This window comes from Oncorhynchus clarkii, chromosome 20 (assembly GCF_045791955.1).
Source record: "Oncorhynchus clarkii lewisi isolate Uvic-CL-2024 chromosome 20, UVic_Ocla_1.0, whole genome shotgun sequence".
In the NCBI taxonomy this organism is placed as follows: domain Eukaryota; kingdom Metazoa; phylum Chordata; class Actinopteri; order Salmoniformes; family Salmonidae; genus Oncorhynchus; species Oncorhynchus clarkii.
The window spans coordinates 54,510,202-54,527,736 of record NC_092166.1 but is presented as its reverse complement, the minus strand read 5'-3'; the positions used below and the strand labels follow the sequence as shown (position 1 = coordinate 54,527,736).

Below are 17,535 nucleotides of genomic sequence, written 5' to 3'. Positions count from 1 at the left end.
CTGCAGAGATAGTCTGCAGAGTTCTGCATTGCTATCCAGGTCTGTGCCCAAACAGTTCGAGCTTCTACATTTAAAAATTCACCTTTCCAGAAATAAGTCTCTCACTGTTGCCGCTTGTTATAGACCCCCTCAGCCCCCAGCTGTGCCCTGGACACCATATGTGAATTAATTGTCCCCCATTTAGTTCATACTGTTAAATGACCTAAACTGGGACATGCTTAACACCCAGGCCTTCCTAAAATCTAAGCTAGATACCCTCAATGTCACACAAATCATCAAGGAACCTACCAGGTAAACCCTAAATCCGTAAACACGGGCACCCTCATAGAAATCATCCTGACCAACCTATCCTCTTTAAATACACCTCAGCTGTCTTTAATCAGGATCTCAGCGATCACTGCCTCATTGCCTGCGTGCATACTTGGTCTGCGGCCAAACGATCACCCCTCATCACTGTCAAACGCTCCCTAAAACACATCAGAGAGCATGGTTTTTCTAATCGACCTGGCCCGGGTATCCTGGAAGGATATTGACCTCATTCCGTCAGTAGAGGATGCCTGGTTATTCTTTAAAAGTGTCTTCCTCACCATCTTAAAAAAGCATGCCCCATTCAAAAATTGTAGAATTAAGAACAGATATAGCCCCTGGTTCACTCCAGACTTGACTTCCCTTGACCAGCACAAACACATCCTGTGGTGTACTGCATTAGCATCGAATAGCCTGCACGATATGCAACTTTTCAGGGAAGTTAGGAACCAATATACACACTCAGTTAGGAAAGCAAAGGCTAGCATTTTCAAACAGAAATTTGCATCCTGTAGCACAATCTCCAACAAGTTCTGGGACACTGTAAAGACCATGGAGAATAAGAGTACCTCCTTCCTCCCAGCTGCCCACTGCACTGAGGCTAGGAAACACTGTCACCATCGATAAATCTACGATAATCGAGAATTTCAATAAGCATTTTTCTATGGCTAGCCATGAATTTATACATGGCTACCCCTACCCCGGTCAACAGCTCTGTACCCCCCACAGCAACTTGCCCAAGCCTCCCCCATTTCACCCAAATCCAGATAGCTGATGTTCTGAAAGGGCTGCAAAATCTGGACCACCACAAATCAGCTGGGCTAGACAATCTGGACCCCCTCTTTCTAAAATTAGCCACCACAATGGTTGCAAACCCTAATAATAGCCTGTTCAACCTCCCTTTCGTATTGTCTGAGATCCCTAAAGATTGGAAAGCTGCCCCGGTCATCCCCCTCTTCAAAGGGGGAGACACTCTAGACCCAAACTTTTACAGACCTATATCTATCCTACCCTGCCTTTCTGATAAGAGAATTTTGTTCTCCAGGTTCATAACCCAATTTAATTGTGATTACTCAGTCTGCTATATCAGGATTTGTAAGATACTGATAGAAATGAAACAGACGGAGGCCCAGCTAAATAGTCAAAAAGGTTTATTCACGGAACGTTCTGAAGTCAAGAATACAAGTCTGTGTTTATAATACCATAAAGACATATTGTCTATACCCTAATTCTGACTAGGGCTACACATTTATTGATTATGATTTTATACATTCTAATCAATTCCATACAATTATATGTTTCAGGGCGGAAAATTCTTATCATTCAATTAACAGACAATTCTCAACAATCAATTTCTAAAGTCTTCGAAAGCCAAGTTAACTAACAGATCACCGACCATTTTGAATCCCACCGTATCTTCTCCGCTTTGCAATCTGGTTTCCGAACGGGTCATGGGTGAATCTGACCATTAATCTTAATGGTTGTACAGTCGTCTCAAATAAAACTGTGAAGGACCTCTGCGTTACTCTGGACTCTGATCTCTCTTTTGACGAACATATCAAAACTGTTTCAAGGACAGCTTTTTTCCATCTATGTAACATTGCAAAAATCAGAAACTTTCTGTCCAAAAATTATGCGGAAAAATTAATCCATGCTTTTGTTACTTCTAGGTTAGACTACTGCAATGCTCTACTTTCCGGCTACCCGGATAAAGCACTAAATAAACTTTGGTTAGTGTTAAATACGGCTGCTAGAAAAATTTGATCATATTACTCCAGTGCTAGCCTCCCTACACTGGCTTCCTGTCAAGGCAAGGGCTGATTTCAAGGTTTTACTGCTAACCTACAAAGCATTACATGGGCTTGCTCCTACCTATCTCTCTGATTTGGTCCTGCTGTACATACCTACACGTACGCTACAGTCACAAGACGCAGGCCTCCTAATTGTCCCTAGAATTTCTAAGCAAACAGCTGGAGGCAGGGCTTTCTCCGATAGAGCTCAGTTTTATGGAATGGTCTGCCTACCCGTGTGAGAGACGCAAACTCGGTCTCAACCTTTAAGTCATTACTGAAGACTCATCTCTTCAGTGGGTCATATGATTGAGTGTAGTCTGGCCCAGGAGTGTGAAGGTGAACGGAAAGGCTCTGGAGCAACAAACCGCCCTTGCTGTCTCTGCCTGGCCGGTTCCCCTCTTTCCACTGGGATTCTCTGCCTCTAACCCTATTACAGGGGCTGAGTCACTGGCTTACTGGTGCTCTTTCATGCCGTCCCTAGGAGTGGTGCGTCACTTGAGTGGGTTGAGTCACTGATGTGATCTTCCTGTCTGGGTTGGCGCCCTCCCCCCTTGGTTTGTGCCATGGCGGAGATCTTTGTGGGCTCTACTCGGCCTTGTCTCAGGATGGTAAGTTGGTGGTTGAAGATATTCCTATAGTGGTGTGGGGGCTGTGATTTGGAAAAGTGGGTGGGGTTATATCCTTCCTGTTTGGCCCTGTCCGGATGGGGCCACAGTGTCTCCTGACCCCTCCTATCTCAGCCTCCAGTATTTATGCTGCAGGACTTGTGTCGGGTGGCTAGGGGCAGTTTGTTATATCTGGAGTACTTCTCCTGTGTTATCCGGTGTCCTGTGTGAATTTAAGTATGCTCTCTCTAATTCTCTCTTTCTTTCTATCTCTCGGAGGACCCGAGCCCTAGGACCATGCCTCAGGACTACCTGGCATGGTGACTCCTTGCTGTCCCCAGTCCACCAGGCCGTGCTGCTGCTCCAGTTTCAACTGTTCTGCCTGCGGCTATGGAATCCTGACCTGTTCACCTGACGTGCTACCTGTCCCAGACCTATTATTTGACCATGCTGGTCATTTATGAACATTTGAACATCTTGGCCATGTTCTGTTATAATCTCCACCCGGCACAGCCAGGACTTGCTTCCTAGGTTTTGGCCTTTCAAGGGAGTTTTTCCTAGCCAACGTGCTTCAACACCTGCATTGCTTGCTGTTTGGGGTTTTAGGCTGGGTTTCTGTACAGCACTTTGAGATATCAGCTGATGTACGAAGGGCTATATAAATAAATTTGATTTGATTTGAACCCGGCTGGCTGTATGGACGGGGACAGTATATCTGGAGAGAGCCATGACTCTGTGAAACAGAGTATGTTACAGTCCCTGATGTCTCTCTGAAGGGATATCCTTACCCTGAGCTTGACTACTTTATAGTCAACAGAGACTGAACATTAGCGAGGAATATACTGGGAAGCTGCTTATACACACACGTGTGCAGTTGAAGTCGGAAGTTTACATACACCTTAGCCAAATACATTTCAACTCAGTTTTTCACAATTCCTGACATTTAATCCTTGTAAAAAAATCCATGTCTTAGGTCAGTTAGGATCACCACTTCATTTTAAGAATGTGAAATGTCAGAATAATAGTAGAGGGAATTGTTTATTTCAGCTTTTATTTCTTTCATCACATTCACAGTGGGTCGGAAGTTTACATACGCTCAATTAGTATTTGGTAGCCTTGCCTTTAAATTGTTTAACATGGGTCAAACGTTTAGGGTCTGCCTTCTGAGGATTAGGATTGAGGGTAGGGCTTTGTGATGACCACTCCAATACCTTGACTTTGTTGTCCTTAAGCCATTTTGCCAGAACTTTGGAAGTACGCTTGGGGTCATTGTCCATTTGGAAGACCATTTGAGACCAAGCTTTAACTTCCTGACTAATGTCTTGAGATGTTGCTTCAATATATCCACATAATTTTCCATCCTCATGCTGCCATCCATTTTGTGAAGTGCACTCCTTCAGCAATACATCCCCACAACATGATGCTGCCATCCCCGTGTTTCACGGTTGGGATGGTGTTCTTCGGCTTGCAAGCCTACCCCTTTTTCCTCCAAACATAACGATGGTCATTATGGCCAAACAGTTCTATTTTGTTTCATCAGACCAGAGGACATTTCTCCAGAAAGTATGATCTTTGTCCCCATGTGCAGTTGCAAACCATAGTCTGGCTATTTTATGGGGGTTTTGGAGCAGAGGCTTCTTCCTTACTGAGCGACCTTTCAGGTTATGTCGATATAGGACTTTTGTACCTGTTTCCTCCAGCATCTTCACAAGGTCCTTTTCTGTTGTTCTGGGATTGATTTGAACTTTTTTCACCAAAGTATGTCCATCTCTAGAAGACAGAACGCGTCTCCTTCCTGAGTGGTATGACGGCTGCGTGGTCCCATGGTGTTTATACTTGCGTACTATTGTTTGTACAGATGGACGTGGTACCTTCAGGCATTTGGAAATTGCTCCCAAGGATGAACCAGACTTATGGAGGTCTACATTTTTTTTCTGAGGTCTTGACTGATTTCTTTTGATTTTCCCATGTCAAGCAAAGAGGCATTGAGTTTGAAGGTAGGCCTTGAAATACATCCACAGGTACACCTCCAATTGACTCAAATTATGTCAATTAGCCTCTCAAAAGCTTCTAAAGCCATGGCATAATTTTCTGGCATTTTCCAAGCTGTCTAAAGGCACAGTCAACTTAGTGTATGTAACCTTCTGACCCACTGGAATTGTGATACAGTGAATTACAAGTGAAATAATCTGTCTGTAAACAATTGTTGGAAAAATTACTTGTGTCATGCACAAAGTAGATGTCCTAACCGACTTGCCAAAACTATAGTTTGTTAACAAGACATTAGTTAAGTGGTTGAAAAATAGGTTTTAATGGCTCCAACCTAAGTGTATGTAAACTTCTGACTTCAACTGTATGTGCATGGTCAGGCACAGATGCACTCACACCCATACACACATGCACATCTATGCTCAAGCAGACACACACACACAGTCAGCATGGAAAACAAGAGGTGTAGAGGAACACGAGAGAGAATGCTCAGGGAAACAACTAAGGGAAGAAAAACTATTTAGATCCAATATAAATTACCTTCCAAACAATCTATACCGAAGTATGTCCCTTTCAGTGTCAAGCACAGAGTAAACATGGAATCATTGCTTGGCGATAAAAAAAGAAGAAGAGACTATACACCTCAAAGGGCTAAATGCCAAAAGCTCTTATAAACATGAGTGCAGATTAAGCTGAGCAATGAGGCTTTAAAGAAAAGGCCACAGGCCCAGAGGACAAGCCTACAGCCAACCACGGTTGAGCATCGCCAGAAGGGGGGCTTTGTTTGGTCCACTGAGCCTGGGGCAGAGCCTGGAGCTGGGCCATTGGACCAGAACTAGCTCATATGTACTCATCCTCTATCTGTGTTGTCCCCTCCATTTTGCTCTCTCACTTCCTTCATCTGGGGGGCTAGGGGTTGTTTGTGTATACTGTATGGGTGTGTGTGCCTGCGTCCGTGCGTGTGTGTGTGGGATCTGTGTCCCCAACCGCTAGTGACCTCTCAGGGGGACTGTAATTCAGCTGTCAATCGCACAGTCAAATGTGTTGCACGCCTTGTTGGTTAAGCCAGAGAAAAGACTTGGTAGTGCTCTGTGGCTTGCCAAGCTTCTATCATGTAAATGTGACACACACACACAGTGTATTCTCAGGGGAGGACAGGGACAGTCAGAGACAGCAGCATGGCTTGGAGGGCTCAATGTGGGGAAGCTTAACAGTGGACTGGTGAATGGCTCAGTGGGCTGACTACTGGTAACTAATAAGCCTAGGGAGGTTTCTGTGTTGTGGTTCAGATCAGTCCAGTCCACACCAGCCGAGATAAGGAAACATTCTACGATGAACAGTCGTGTGTGTGTGTGTGTGTGTGTGTGTGTGTGTGTGTGTGTGTGTGTGTGTGTGTGTGTGTGTCCATCCATCCATCCATCCATCCATCCATCTCCACAATTATGTATATTGGGAAATGTAAATATTGATGATCTATATCAGAGGAAGTTTTGTCGTCTAGGTCTAATTGCTATTTATGTTTATTTTATTTGGTTGTTGAAGTGACTGGTAGCAGGTATACATAAATACTTATGGTAATATATACACGTAAACACAAGTAATAGTGACCAGTAGCAGGATAGATACTGTACATACTAATGCTAATGGAAATTAATAATCAATGAACAGCGGCGTAATGGTAGTAATACATCTAGTCAATAATCATTGATGACCAGAGAAGCATGATGATGGCTCTGGGAGAGAAGACTGGGGTCCAGTAGTATATTTGTATGCATTCTAATGCTATCACGCTAATCCTCAGTAAGTTAAATTATGCCTTTGAGTGCTCCCATACCTGTCAGCTTTGAGCTGTTGATTGATTACATTTTCCCTGTCCCTGATCCAACACGATTACCAGACACACACACACACACAGTCTTGTATAACTGACCTTGTGGGGACACTCAATTCAGTCCCATTCAAAATCCTATTTTCCCGAAACCCAACCTTAACCCTAAAGCTAACCTTATCTCCTAACCCTAAAACTAACCCTAGCTCTGAACCTTAACACTAATTCTAACCTTAACCCTAAACCCCCTAGAAATAGCAAATGACCGTGTGTGGAAGAACAAAATGTTGCCAGTTGGTCAAATGTTTTGTTTGTTTACTATTCTTGTGGGGACTTCAGTTGAAGTCGGAAGTTTACATATATCTTAGCCAAATACATTTAAACTCAGTTTTTCACAATTCCTGACACTTAATCCTAGTAAAAATTCCCTGTCTTAGGTCAGTTAGGATCACCACTTCCAGACTCCGACAAAATTGAAACTAAATTGACGCCTTGTAGCATGCATGGCCTTGTCATGATAACATTGAGATATACCAGTCTGTATGTGTATTGTAATTGTCAATACGTTCTGTTTCAAATGACTACATTTCACCAGCTCTGATATCCCGCCCCCCCAATAAAAACTGCACTGAATTGACGCCTTGTAACATGGCCTTGTCATGCTAACATTAAGATATACCAGGTAAATTATGTGTCTGTCTAGTTTATAACACATTGTGGCTATGCGTGCTGATTCAGATTACTGTATTTCACCAGCCATGATATCACAGACGGTACATGTCACCAATTCATATGGATGTGCGTTCATCCGCACAACCTGGAAAACACTGGCGTTAAAACACTGACGTGAAATTCCCCCTAGGTACAGATCTAGCTTCCCCTCCCCCAACCATAACCTTAACCATTAGCGTTGAAAATGTAAAACTGACCCAAGATCAGCGTGTAGGGGCAACTTCACTCGACACTGTCATTAAACTATGCACATCTGTTCACGTGGAGTTAAGCTAGACTGCCTGTGAACACAGGAATCAATTAAACTTCTCACTCTGACTTTTTCCTCCAATTAAAAGGACCACACCTTGGGGCGAGGCCATGGATTAGGTAACTATGTTTTGTACATTGAATTAATGGACCGTTTTTTTTTTGTTCTCATCCATATTTCACTAACACATGTGGAGTGACACAGGGATGCTCCTGCATCCTAAGCCTGTCCCACTCTTACGACCACGGATCACACTCTCCCCCCTGAAACCTCTGAAAAACACTGCTATTGCTTCTCCCAGTTGGTGCAGGTTTAAGCTCATTTCGGTAAAAACACATATAGGAGCAGAGTTTCCTCGACAAGCAGGGGATGCCTAGCGGTAAGTGCATAGCCCCTTCAGGAAAGCACAACTCATCCTCATCAATACTCCATCATCAGTCAGACGAGTAGGGTTGGGCGGTATCCAGATGTTCACATCATCATTACCGTCCTTCTCTCATCCCGGAATCTCAGTTTCATTACCGTTTTAGTACACAAGGCGGTGTTATAAACACAAAAAGCCCATTGGCCTCCTTATTAATTGAGCCACTTACTTACCTAACTAGCAAGTTAAACCAAATGCACAGCTGGACTCACCAGCTCCCGCTTTCTCCCGTTGTGCTTTTTTACAAACAGGTGACTGGGTCAACAGTTCTGCGGAACTACTGTAAGCTTCATAATGTAAGATAACGTAGTGCACAAGTTGACTGCAGGTATTAACTTAAAAAGTAGCTACAAATATTCAAATTGTTTGAAAAACCTCAAAGACATTGTTTTGATTATATTGAAAAACCATCCCGTGGCTTATTCCAAATACCCCGGTATACGGTATATACAGTGTACCGCCCAAGCCTACCAACTAGAGGAGGAAGCTAGAGCAAATGGTGTGTTGGCTCTTCAAAATCACCGCTAAAGATATATCTTTAGCTATACTAAAATGACCCCTACCCACTACTCCCTCTGAGAGGATTGCTGAGGTGTAGCTTCAGCAATATGGGTAACATTCCACAAAAGGGAATCAGCCTGTTACCATATTACTGTGCCTTAAGAACCGAACCTATTCAATTCAGATGTCGATGAAAAGACTAGGGAAATATAATAGGGGCTAGGATCTAGAAGTTAGGGAGGGGTTGATTTAGGACTGAGCAACACAGACTGGGCTATGGTGGGTTCGTCTTCTCACCTGGGATGTTGTGGATGGTGATGGCCAGGATCAGGAGGACGATGCGCCTCCAGCTGCTTCCTGTTTGCCCTGCCCCATCCTGTTGCCGACTGCCCACTTCCTGTCCCTCGGAGTCTGAAGAGCCAGCATCGGCGTAGGGGCCTTTCTTCCTTTGGTACACGTCTCCTCCGTTCTCAAGCTTATCTGTAAGGAAGAGAAGACCACATTCAGACAACATTCCTACAACACACTGCGCTTGCCAATCAAGCAATCTTTCAGATTAGAATACGATTAAGCAATGTTAGAAGACGATTAAGCAATGAAAGGAAGCAAGGATAAAAAAAGCGAGGATAAAAGTTGATCAACTTTCAAAGCAGAATTACTTTCCTGTTGTTCCTCAACTGTAGTGTATGATACATCCTTTTCTAGCTCTGAGTCTCTACTTTTATCCAATGTAAAAATAAAAATAAACACCATTTCACATTTTGCTACATAAGACCGAATCGAGCCGGTCGGTCACATGTAGAGGCGACTATGGAAGTCAAGTAGAACGTCACGCATACCCAGATCATGGTGGGAGTAGCAGAGATAGTGTTGTAATTTCAGACACTATTGTCAACTTTCTTTCTTTTTTTTTTTCTAACCCCTTTTTCTCCCCAATTTCGTGGTATCCAATTGTTAGTAGCTACTATCTTGTCTCATCGCTACAACTCCCGTACGGGCTCGGGAGAGACGAAGGTTGAAAGTCATGCGTCCTCTGATACACAACCCAACCAAGCCGCACTGCCTCTTAACACAGCGCGCATCCAACCCGGAAGCCAGCCGCACCAATGTGTCGGAGGAAACACCGTGCACCTGGCAACCTTGGTTAGCGTGCACTGCGCCCGGCGCGCCACAGGAGTCGCTGGTTCACGATGAGACAAGGATATCCTTACCGGCCAAGCCATCCCTAACCCGGATGATGCTAGGCCAATTGTGCGTCGCCCCACGGATTTCCCGGTTGCGGCTGGTTACGACAGAGCATGTGCGCAAACCCAGAGTCTCTGGTGGCACAGCTGGCGCTGCAGTACAGCCACTATTGTCAACTTTCAGTGAGGGGTTCATCCAAGAAGGTAAAACACTTGTAAGACTAGCTATAGATCCCTGTATACAGGAGGTCACCTCACCGGTAGGGAAGTTCGCTGTAATAATAGCATAGATATGCAAGGAGTTGACTCCGCCTAATGGGAGGGTAAAAATACTTGTTCTGGTGGAAATAAGTCTTTGTTTTTTCAGTTGTTTACACATTGGGTGAATGAACTTGATTTGAGGTTTACTAGTTGTCCTGAGTTTTACTCAATTTTACTAACAGTTGGCATTGTCGACAGGATTCACCACGATTTACAGTCGAACTAGAACGTCTGAATCAGTGAAACAGGAGCCGGCACCAAAAACAAGCTAGGCACAGTTCCTATACCTGTTATCACTCATTCTGATTTATTGAGGAGATGAGAGTCGTAGGCTGAACAAATGATAGGATATGGACCTAGAAAACCAGAGCAGGGTAGTACCTGCAGAGGGTAAATCCTAGGGGGTCAATCCCGAGGGGGTTGGTTCCTGCGAGTACCATAAAGTATAGGGTAAGTTCTGGAATGTTATCCTGGGCAGGTTAGTCCCTGCGCAGGATAAGTCCAAAGCGGTATATCCCAAGTGGGTTGGTTCCTGCTAGCTTCATATAAGCATAGGGTAAGTCCTGGAAGGTAAGCCAAAGCAGGTTGGTACTTGCAGAGGTTAAGTCCTAAGGGGTAAATACCAAGTGGAGTTGGTTCCCTACTAAACCCATAGGGGGGGGGGGGGGGGGGGGGTACTAGTACGGTAGGTTGTAGAGAAGTAGTCCATGGAGAAGGACAAAAGGAGGGAATGTGGATGGTTGCAGAAGGTTGAAACACATTCATGGTTAGAAAAGCAAGAAGGTATTTGAACGTTGTTTGAACATGACTTGCGTGTATTAGCAGTAGCAATAAGGAGAGAGGTTGGTTTATGCCCTATTGGGGCAGGCAACCGTGACATATTATGTGGAAAATGGAAGACAACTGTGAATAATTTTGGTAATGTGTGTTGTCAACAACATTGATGTTTGAAACGTGACACTGGTGTATCGACATTAGGGCTCCGGTATTCTCCAGCAGTAAATTGGCAGACTCTTCAGTTTTGGTTCTAACACAAGGTATCAGGTGCCGTGGCCAATTAATAGGCACAAATACCGTAACTACTCGCCGGAGAAGTGGGTATCACTAACTTGGAAAATTGTTAATAGTGGGCGTGTATTCGAGCCATGAATGAGGAAATTTGAACACCCTAGACACCGCCGCGAGAGGCACAGAAATCGATAAAATTGGGTACCGAAGAACATTATTTGTAGAGTTCTGAAAAGCAATTCTATCAAGCGACAGCATTGGGGTTACCAAACTCCACAAAGAATTACTCACAATATTAACTCCACTTTAATTTCTCGTGACCCCTCCTCCCTTTCGTCAGTTATTTGAAGCTATTTCAGATGAAGACGGAATAAAGTGTCTCACGAGGTTAAAAAAAACGCCCAAGGTTTTCTGATTTGGAAGGAGTGCTTGGCCGTGCCAATTTTAACTTGTTACTTTTTAGAATCCATTCCCCTGGCATTTTGCATTGATTATCCAACCCCAAAATTGGTTCCACACCCGTCGCCATGTAAAATGATTCAGGTATTGTTTCTAGTTCTATGGTCAGAGCCATGCATAGTAGTTGTATTGCTTTCGATGAACCCCTCACTGAAAATGGACAATTGTGTCTGGAATGACAACACTATCTCTGCTACTCCCACCATGATCTGGGTATGTGTGACGTTCAACTTGACTTCATAGTAATCTCTGTACTGTGCACAGTTAGCTGTCCTTCCTCTACTATGAGCTATCCCCTGTATCACTATACACAGATGAGTGGTATCGTTCCCCAGAGACTATTACCCACTTCCTTAATCTATGAGCCTCACAAATCTCCGCCCCAGTCATATTCAATTCCACTTCCCCAATTCCACTGTACTGTTAACGCGTTGGTTTTTGGGACTCCATAGAATACACTTACGTCGGTCCTGACAGACTCTGCAACCCCGCATGAAAATATTATGTCTCAAACACTGGCCCCTTATGTACTTTGCCTCCGGCCTCAAATACATTTTCACCTAGATCCTTCCATCTAAACCATAACACATGAATCACTACTACTAAGCTACTTTGGACACACCTACTCATTCCAATGGTTCTTCTTTATTTTTACTATTTTCTACAATGAATGGGATCAATTTTGTTTGTTTTTGCTGTTCTCCAAATAGCATTGTAGGGGTTTTAAATTGTGTAGAAATGTAACAAATGAGCTTCAACTTTCTAATTTTGAAGGGATTGTTCCCAGACCTCAAAAGTGGCCTCCTGATGTGGTTAAAGCATTGTTGTGGTCTTAGTACATTCAATTGTTTTAGTTGTTCTACAAAAAAAAGTGTGAATTCATAAAATAATTAACTAGGAAACCCGGGAAAAATAAAACCAGGAAAACAGAATTTACCAAAAAGAAAACAAGCACAAAGACAAGTGAAACAGATCAGGGTGTGACAATGGAAAGTAGGTCATGATAAGCTACTTTCCCCAGCCCGCGAATTAAAGATAACATTTAAATTATGCATGCAGCATCCACTTACCCAGGTCAGTATTTTTTCATTTGGGCCAGTAGCTTTCAGTTGGCACTGGCCTGGTGTGCCACTGGCAAATTTACCTGAATGTCAAGCCTTGCAAGGGCATGACAATTTAAAAGATGGCTAGTCATTATTAGCCTGGTTTTGTATGTAATGAATGTACATTATGAGACACAGGTCAGGTCATTATTGCCATCAACTTAATAAGTGGGTCGCACCAGTGGAAAAATGTAGTGTAGAGCCCTGAATCAGCTGAATAAATTCAAATAGAAATGTTCTTTTTCACAATTAAATTAGTTATGTGAGTAGGGGAGCCAAATAAAGAGAAAGAGACAGCAATATCAGAAGGCTTCAAAGGCAAGATAACACTTGTCAGCATGACCCTGTGCCCGCTAATTAGCGTGTGGCCTGTACCTTATTCCCATATGGTGACCTTAGCGTGGGCAAACCTAGCATACGAGCTGGAGAAACGCATTTGCATGGGGCTGCCAGGAGCTCAGGTGCCCACTTCACTGGCTCTCATCTTGCATTAGAGTAAAAGTGGTCGGGAGATGGGGTTGTGTGTGTGTGTGTGTGTGTCTGTTGTGTGTGTGTCTGTGGTGTGTGTGTGTGTGTGTTTGTAGGGGGGCTGATTGATTGCAGCTGGGCAATGGGTTCCAGCACCAACAGCCAACCCCCCTAGAGTAGAAACTGATCTACAGGAAGAAGGCTCTGATTGTACTATAATTAACCTACTCATCTCTCTGATCATTGGGAATAAGTGCCAGGAAAACACACACACACACACACAAGCATCCCACACACAAACACACCCACGGGCACGCACACGCAAAAGCATACCACACACACTTGAGAGCAATCTTGAGCATATTAAAAAAGATCATATGCCCGTACGCTCCATTGAGTGGGGAGCGGAGGGACAAAGACCCCAATTACCCATCCACACAGGGTCGAAGGATAAGATACGGGGATGTACGTCAGCCTTGGTTTAGGCTACTAATACCAGACTATGTGAGCGGAGCGGAGCTGGAGCGGAGCATGTCCAAATTTTCCTGGAGAGCGGAGCGAGATTCCCAAAGACTGGAGCGTCGGCCTTCTCGCGTTGCGCTCACTTCCCGAGCTCAGGGCATCCCCGCCCCAGCATGCATTTGTGGTCTACTTGTGTGCTGCTATAGCCCTTTGCTTAAGCTACTGTCAAGGAGTTTGCTAAATATTTTCATAAAGACAGTGATAAAACACTGGTGCTAAATCAAGGTGACTAACAAAGATGAGGACCAACAGCAAGAGAGGGAGTGCAGTGATTTAGTGTCCACAACTAAATAACCATTGTGGAATCTAATCCCAAAAGCATGAGTTTGTACTTTAAAAAAAAAAAATATTTCACCTTTATTCAACCAGGTAGGCCAGTTGAGAACAAGTTCTCATTTACAACTGCGACCTGGCCAAGATAAAGCAATGCAGTGCGACACAAACAACACAGAGTTACACATGGGATAAACAAATGTACAGTCAATAACACAATAGAAAAATCTATACACAGTGTGTGCAAATGTAGTAAGATTAGGGAGGTAAGGCAATACATAGGCCATAGTGGTGAAATAATTACAATTTAGCATTAACACTAGAGTGACAGATGTGCAGATGATGTGCAAGTAGAGATCCTGGGGTGCAAAAGAGCAAAAAACTAACAATATGGGGATGGGTGGGCTATTTACAGATGGGCTGTGTACAGGTGCAGTGATCGGTAAGCTGCTCTGACAGCTGATGCTTATATTTAGTGAGGGAGATATAAGTCTCCAGCTTCAGTGACTTTTGCAAGGTGTCCAAAGAGGTGTTGCTTTGGGGGTGACCAGTGAAATATACCTGCTGGAGCTTGTGCTACGGATGGGTGTTGCTATGGAGACCAGTGAGCTGAGATAAGGCAGGGCTTTACCTAGAAAATACTTATAGATGACCTGGAGCCAGTGGGACTGGCGATGGATATAGTGTTTATATGCTGTTTAATATGACATGTAGCCTATTTGAAATGATATTTGCTTCATACATCCACCTTTTCGTGTTTATTCAAAGACTTTAATTCAAATCCATATGGTGTGGTTTCAATACTTAAACCAATTGGTAGGTCCAGGTAGTCACAAAAATAGATGGGTGTTGGTTAAATTGTGATTTTAATGAATGGAGTGTATTTGGAGCTGGAGGGCAGAGTGGTTCTAGCTGAGTGGTAGGAAAGGACATGCGCTGAGCGGGATTTCCAACCATTCAATTCCGCTCACATGCTCTTATTCCTACACAGTTATGAAAAGGGTCTCACCATCCTTATGTGTAATTGCTCTATTAGGAGGAAAATACTGGGACAAAAGAGAGCATTTAGTTAGTTCACTTAGATCCTTACAGACCACATACACTGAACAAAAATACAAAACGCAACACGTAACGTGTTGGTCCCATGTTTCATGAGCTGAAAGAAAAGATCCCAGATATTTGCCATACGCACAAAAAGTTTATTTCTCTCAAATTGTGTGTATATATTTGTTTACATCCCTGTTAGTGAGCATTTCTTCTTTGCCAAGATAATCCATCCACCTGACAGTTGTGGCATATCAATAAGCTGATTAAACAGAATGATCGTTACACAGGTGCACCTTGTGCTGGGGACAATTAAAGGCCACTCTAAAATGTGCAGTTTTGTCACACAACACAATGCCATAGGTGTCTCGAGTTTTGAGGGAGCGTGCAATTGGAATGCTGACTGCTGGAATGTCCACCAGAGCTGTTATACCAGATAATTGAATGTTAATTTCTCTACCATAAATTGGCTTCTTTACCTGCGGGACCGTCTGAGACCAGCCACCGAGACAGCTGATGAAACTGTAGGTTTTCACAAACAAAGAATTCATGCACAAACTGTCAGAAACCGTCTCAGGGAAGCTCATCTGCATGCTCGTCATCCTCACCAGGATCTTAACCTGACTACAGTTTGGTGTCGTAACCGACTTCAGTGGGCAAATGCTCACCTTCGATGGTCACTGGCAAGCTGGAGAAGTGTGCTCTTCATGGATGAATCCCGGTTTCAACTGTACCAGGCAGATGGCAGGCAGATGGCAGATAGTGTGTATGGCGTTGTGTGGGTGAGCAGTTTGCACAATGTCAACATTGTGAACAGAGTGCCCCATGGTGGTGGTGGGGTTATGGTATGGGCAGGCCAAAGCTATGTACGACAAACAAATTGCATTTTGAATGCACAGAGATACCGTGACAAGATCCTGAGGCCCAGTGCCATGCCATTCACCCGTCGCCATCACCTGGAAGCTATTCCCTGCATACTCACCAGACATGTCACCTATTGAACATGTTTGGGATGCTCTGGACAGCTGTGTACGACAGCATGTTCCAGTTCCCGCACAATCAACAGCCTGATCAACTCTATGCGAAGGAGATGTGTTGTTGTGCATGAGGCAAATGGTGTCCACACCAGATACTGACTGGTTTTCTGATACACGCCACCATTTTTTTAAAGGTATCTGTAACGAACAGATGCATATCTGTATTCCTAGTCATGTGAAATCTATAGATTAGAGCCTAATGCATTTATTTCTGTCACGCCCTGATCTGTTTCACCTGTCCTTGTGTTTGTCTCCACCCCCTCCAGGTGTCGCTTATTTTCCCCAGTGTATTTATCCCTGTGTTTCCTGTCTCTCTGTGTCAGTTCATCTTGTATGTTTAGTCAAGTCAAACAGCGTGTTCTTCCCCGTAATCCTTTTCTATTCTCTTTTGCTAGTCTTACCCGGTTTTGACCCCTGCCTGATCATCCTGCCTGCCCTGACCATGAATCTGCCTGCCCTTCGGTACCTATTGGACTTTTTTTTTACCTTTTGCCTCTACACAACCATTCTCTTGCTCTATCCCTTTTTGGATTAATAAACATTGTAAGACTCCAATCATCTGCCTCCTGTGTTTCTGCATCTGCGTCTCGCCTTGTGCCTTGATCATTTCAATTGACTGATTTCCTTACATGAACTGTAACTCAGTAAAATATTTGAAATTGTTGCATGTTGCGTTTAGATTTTTGTTCAGTGTACATATTTGAGCTCAGGGTACATTTATTCATTCATAAATTGCATTATGAGCTGCTGAGAGAGAGAGTGATAAGATTAATGCTAAGGAGGAAGTAGCATCGGAGAGAGAGAAGAAAGCTCAAACTTTAATTATATGAAACTTAAGCTATAACTGAGGTAGATTCAGGAGTCAACTAGCCTCTTCTCCTGGTCAATACAGATAATAACCTCTGAGGAATTCATACACTCAAATTACTAAACTCAGCAAAAAATGAAACGTCCTCTCACTGACAACTACGTATTTTCAGCAAACTTAACGTGTAAATGTTTGTATGAACATAACTAGATTCACCAACTGAGACATAAACTGAACAAGTTCCACAGACACGTGACTAACAAGAATGGAATAATGTGTCCCTGAACAAAGGGCTGGGGAGGGGGGTCAAAATGAAGAGTAACAGTCAGTATCTGGTGTGGCCACCAGCTGAATTAAGTAGTGCAGTGCATCTCCTTCTCATGGACTGATGGACTGCACCAGATTTGCCAGTTCCTGCTGTGAGATGTTACCCCACTATCAACCAAGGTACCTGCAAGACATTTCTGGGGGGAATGGCCCTGGCCCTCACCCTCCGATCCAACAGGTCCCAGACGTGCTCAATGGGATTGAGATCCGGGCTCTTCACTGGCCATGGCAGAACAATGACATTCCTGTCTCAGTCCGATGATGCTGTGACACACCGCACCAGACCATGACGGACCCTCCACCTCCAAATCAATCCCGCTCCAGAGTACAGGCCTCGGTGTAACGCTCATTCCCTCGACGATAAACACGAATCTAACCATCACCCCTGGTGAGGCAAAACCACAAATCGTCAGTGAAGAACACTTTTTGCCAGTCCTGTCTGGTCCAGTGACGGTGGATGTGTGCCCATAGGCAACGTTGTTGCCGATGATGTCTGGTGAGGACCTGCCTTACAACAGGCCTACAAGCCCTCATTCCAGCCTCTCACAGCCTATTGCGGACAGTCTGAGCACTGATGGAGGGATTGTGCATTCCTCCATCAGGCAGTTGTTGT

At 44.0% G+C, this 17,535-nt stretch overlaps 1 pseudogene; it reads right to left on the bottom strand.

Annotated features, from left to right (window-relative positions):
* The window catches only part of LOC139376535 (zinc transporter ZIP11-like), a 146,014-nt pseudogene that overhangs the window by 40,616 nt on the left and 87,863 nt on the right, over positions 1-17,535 (bottom strand).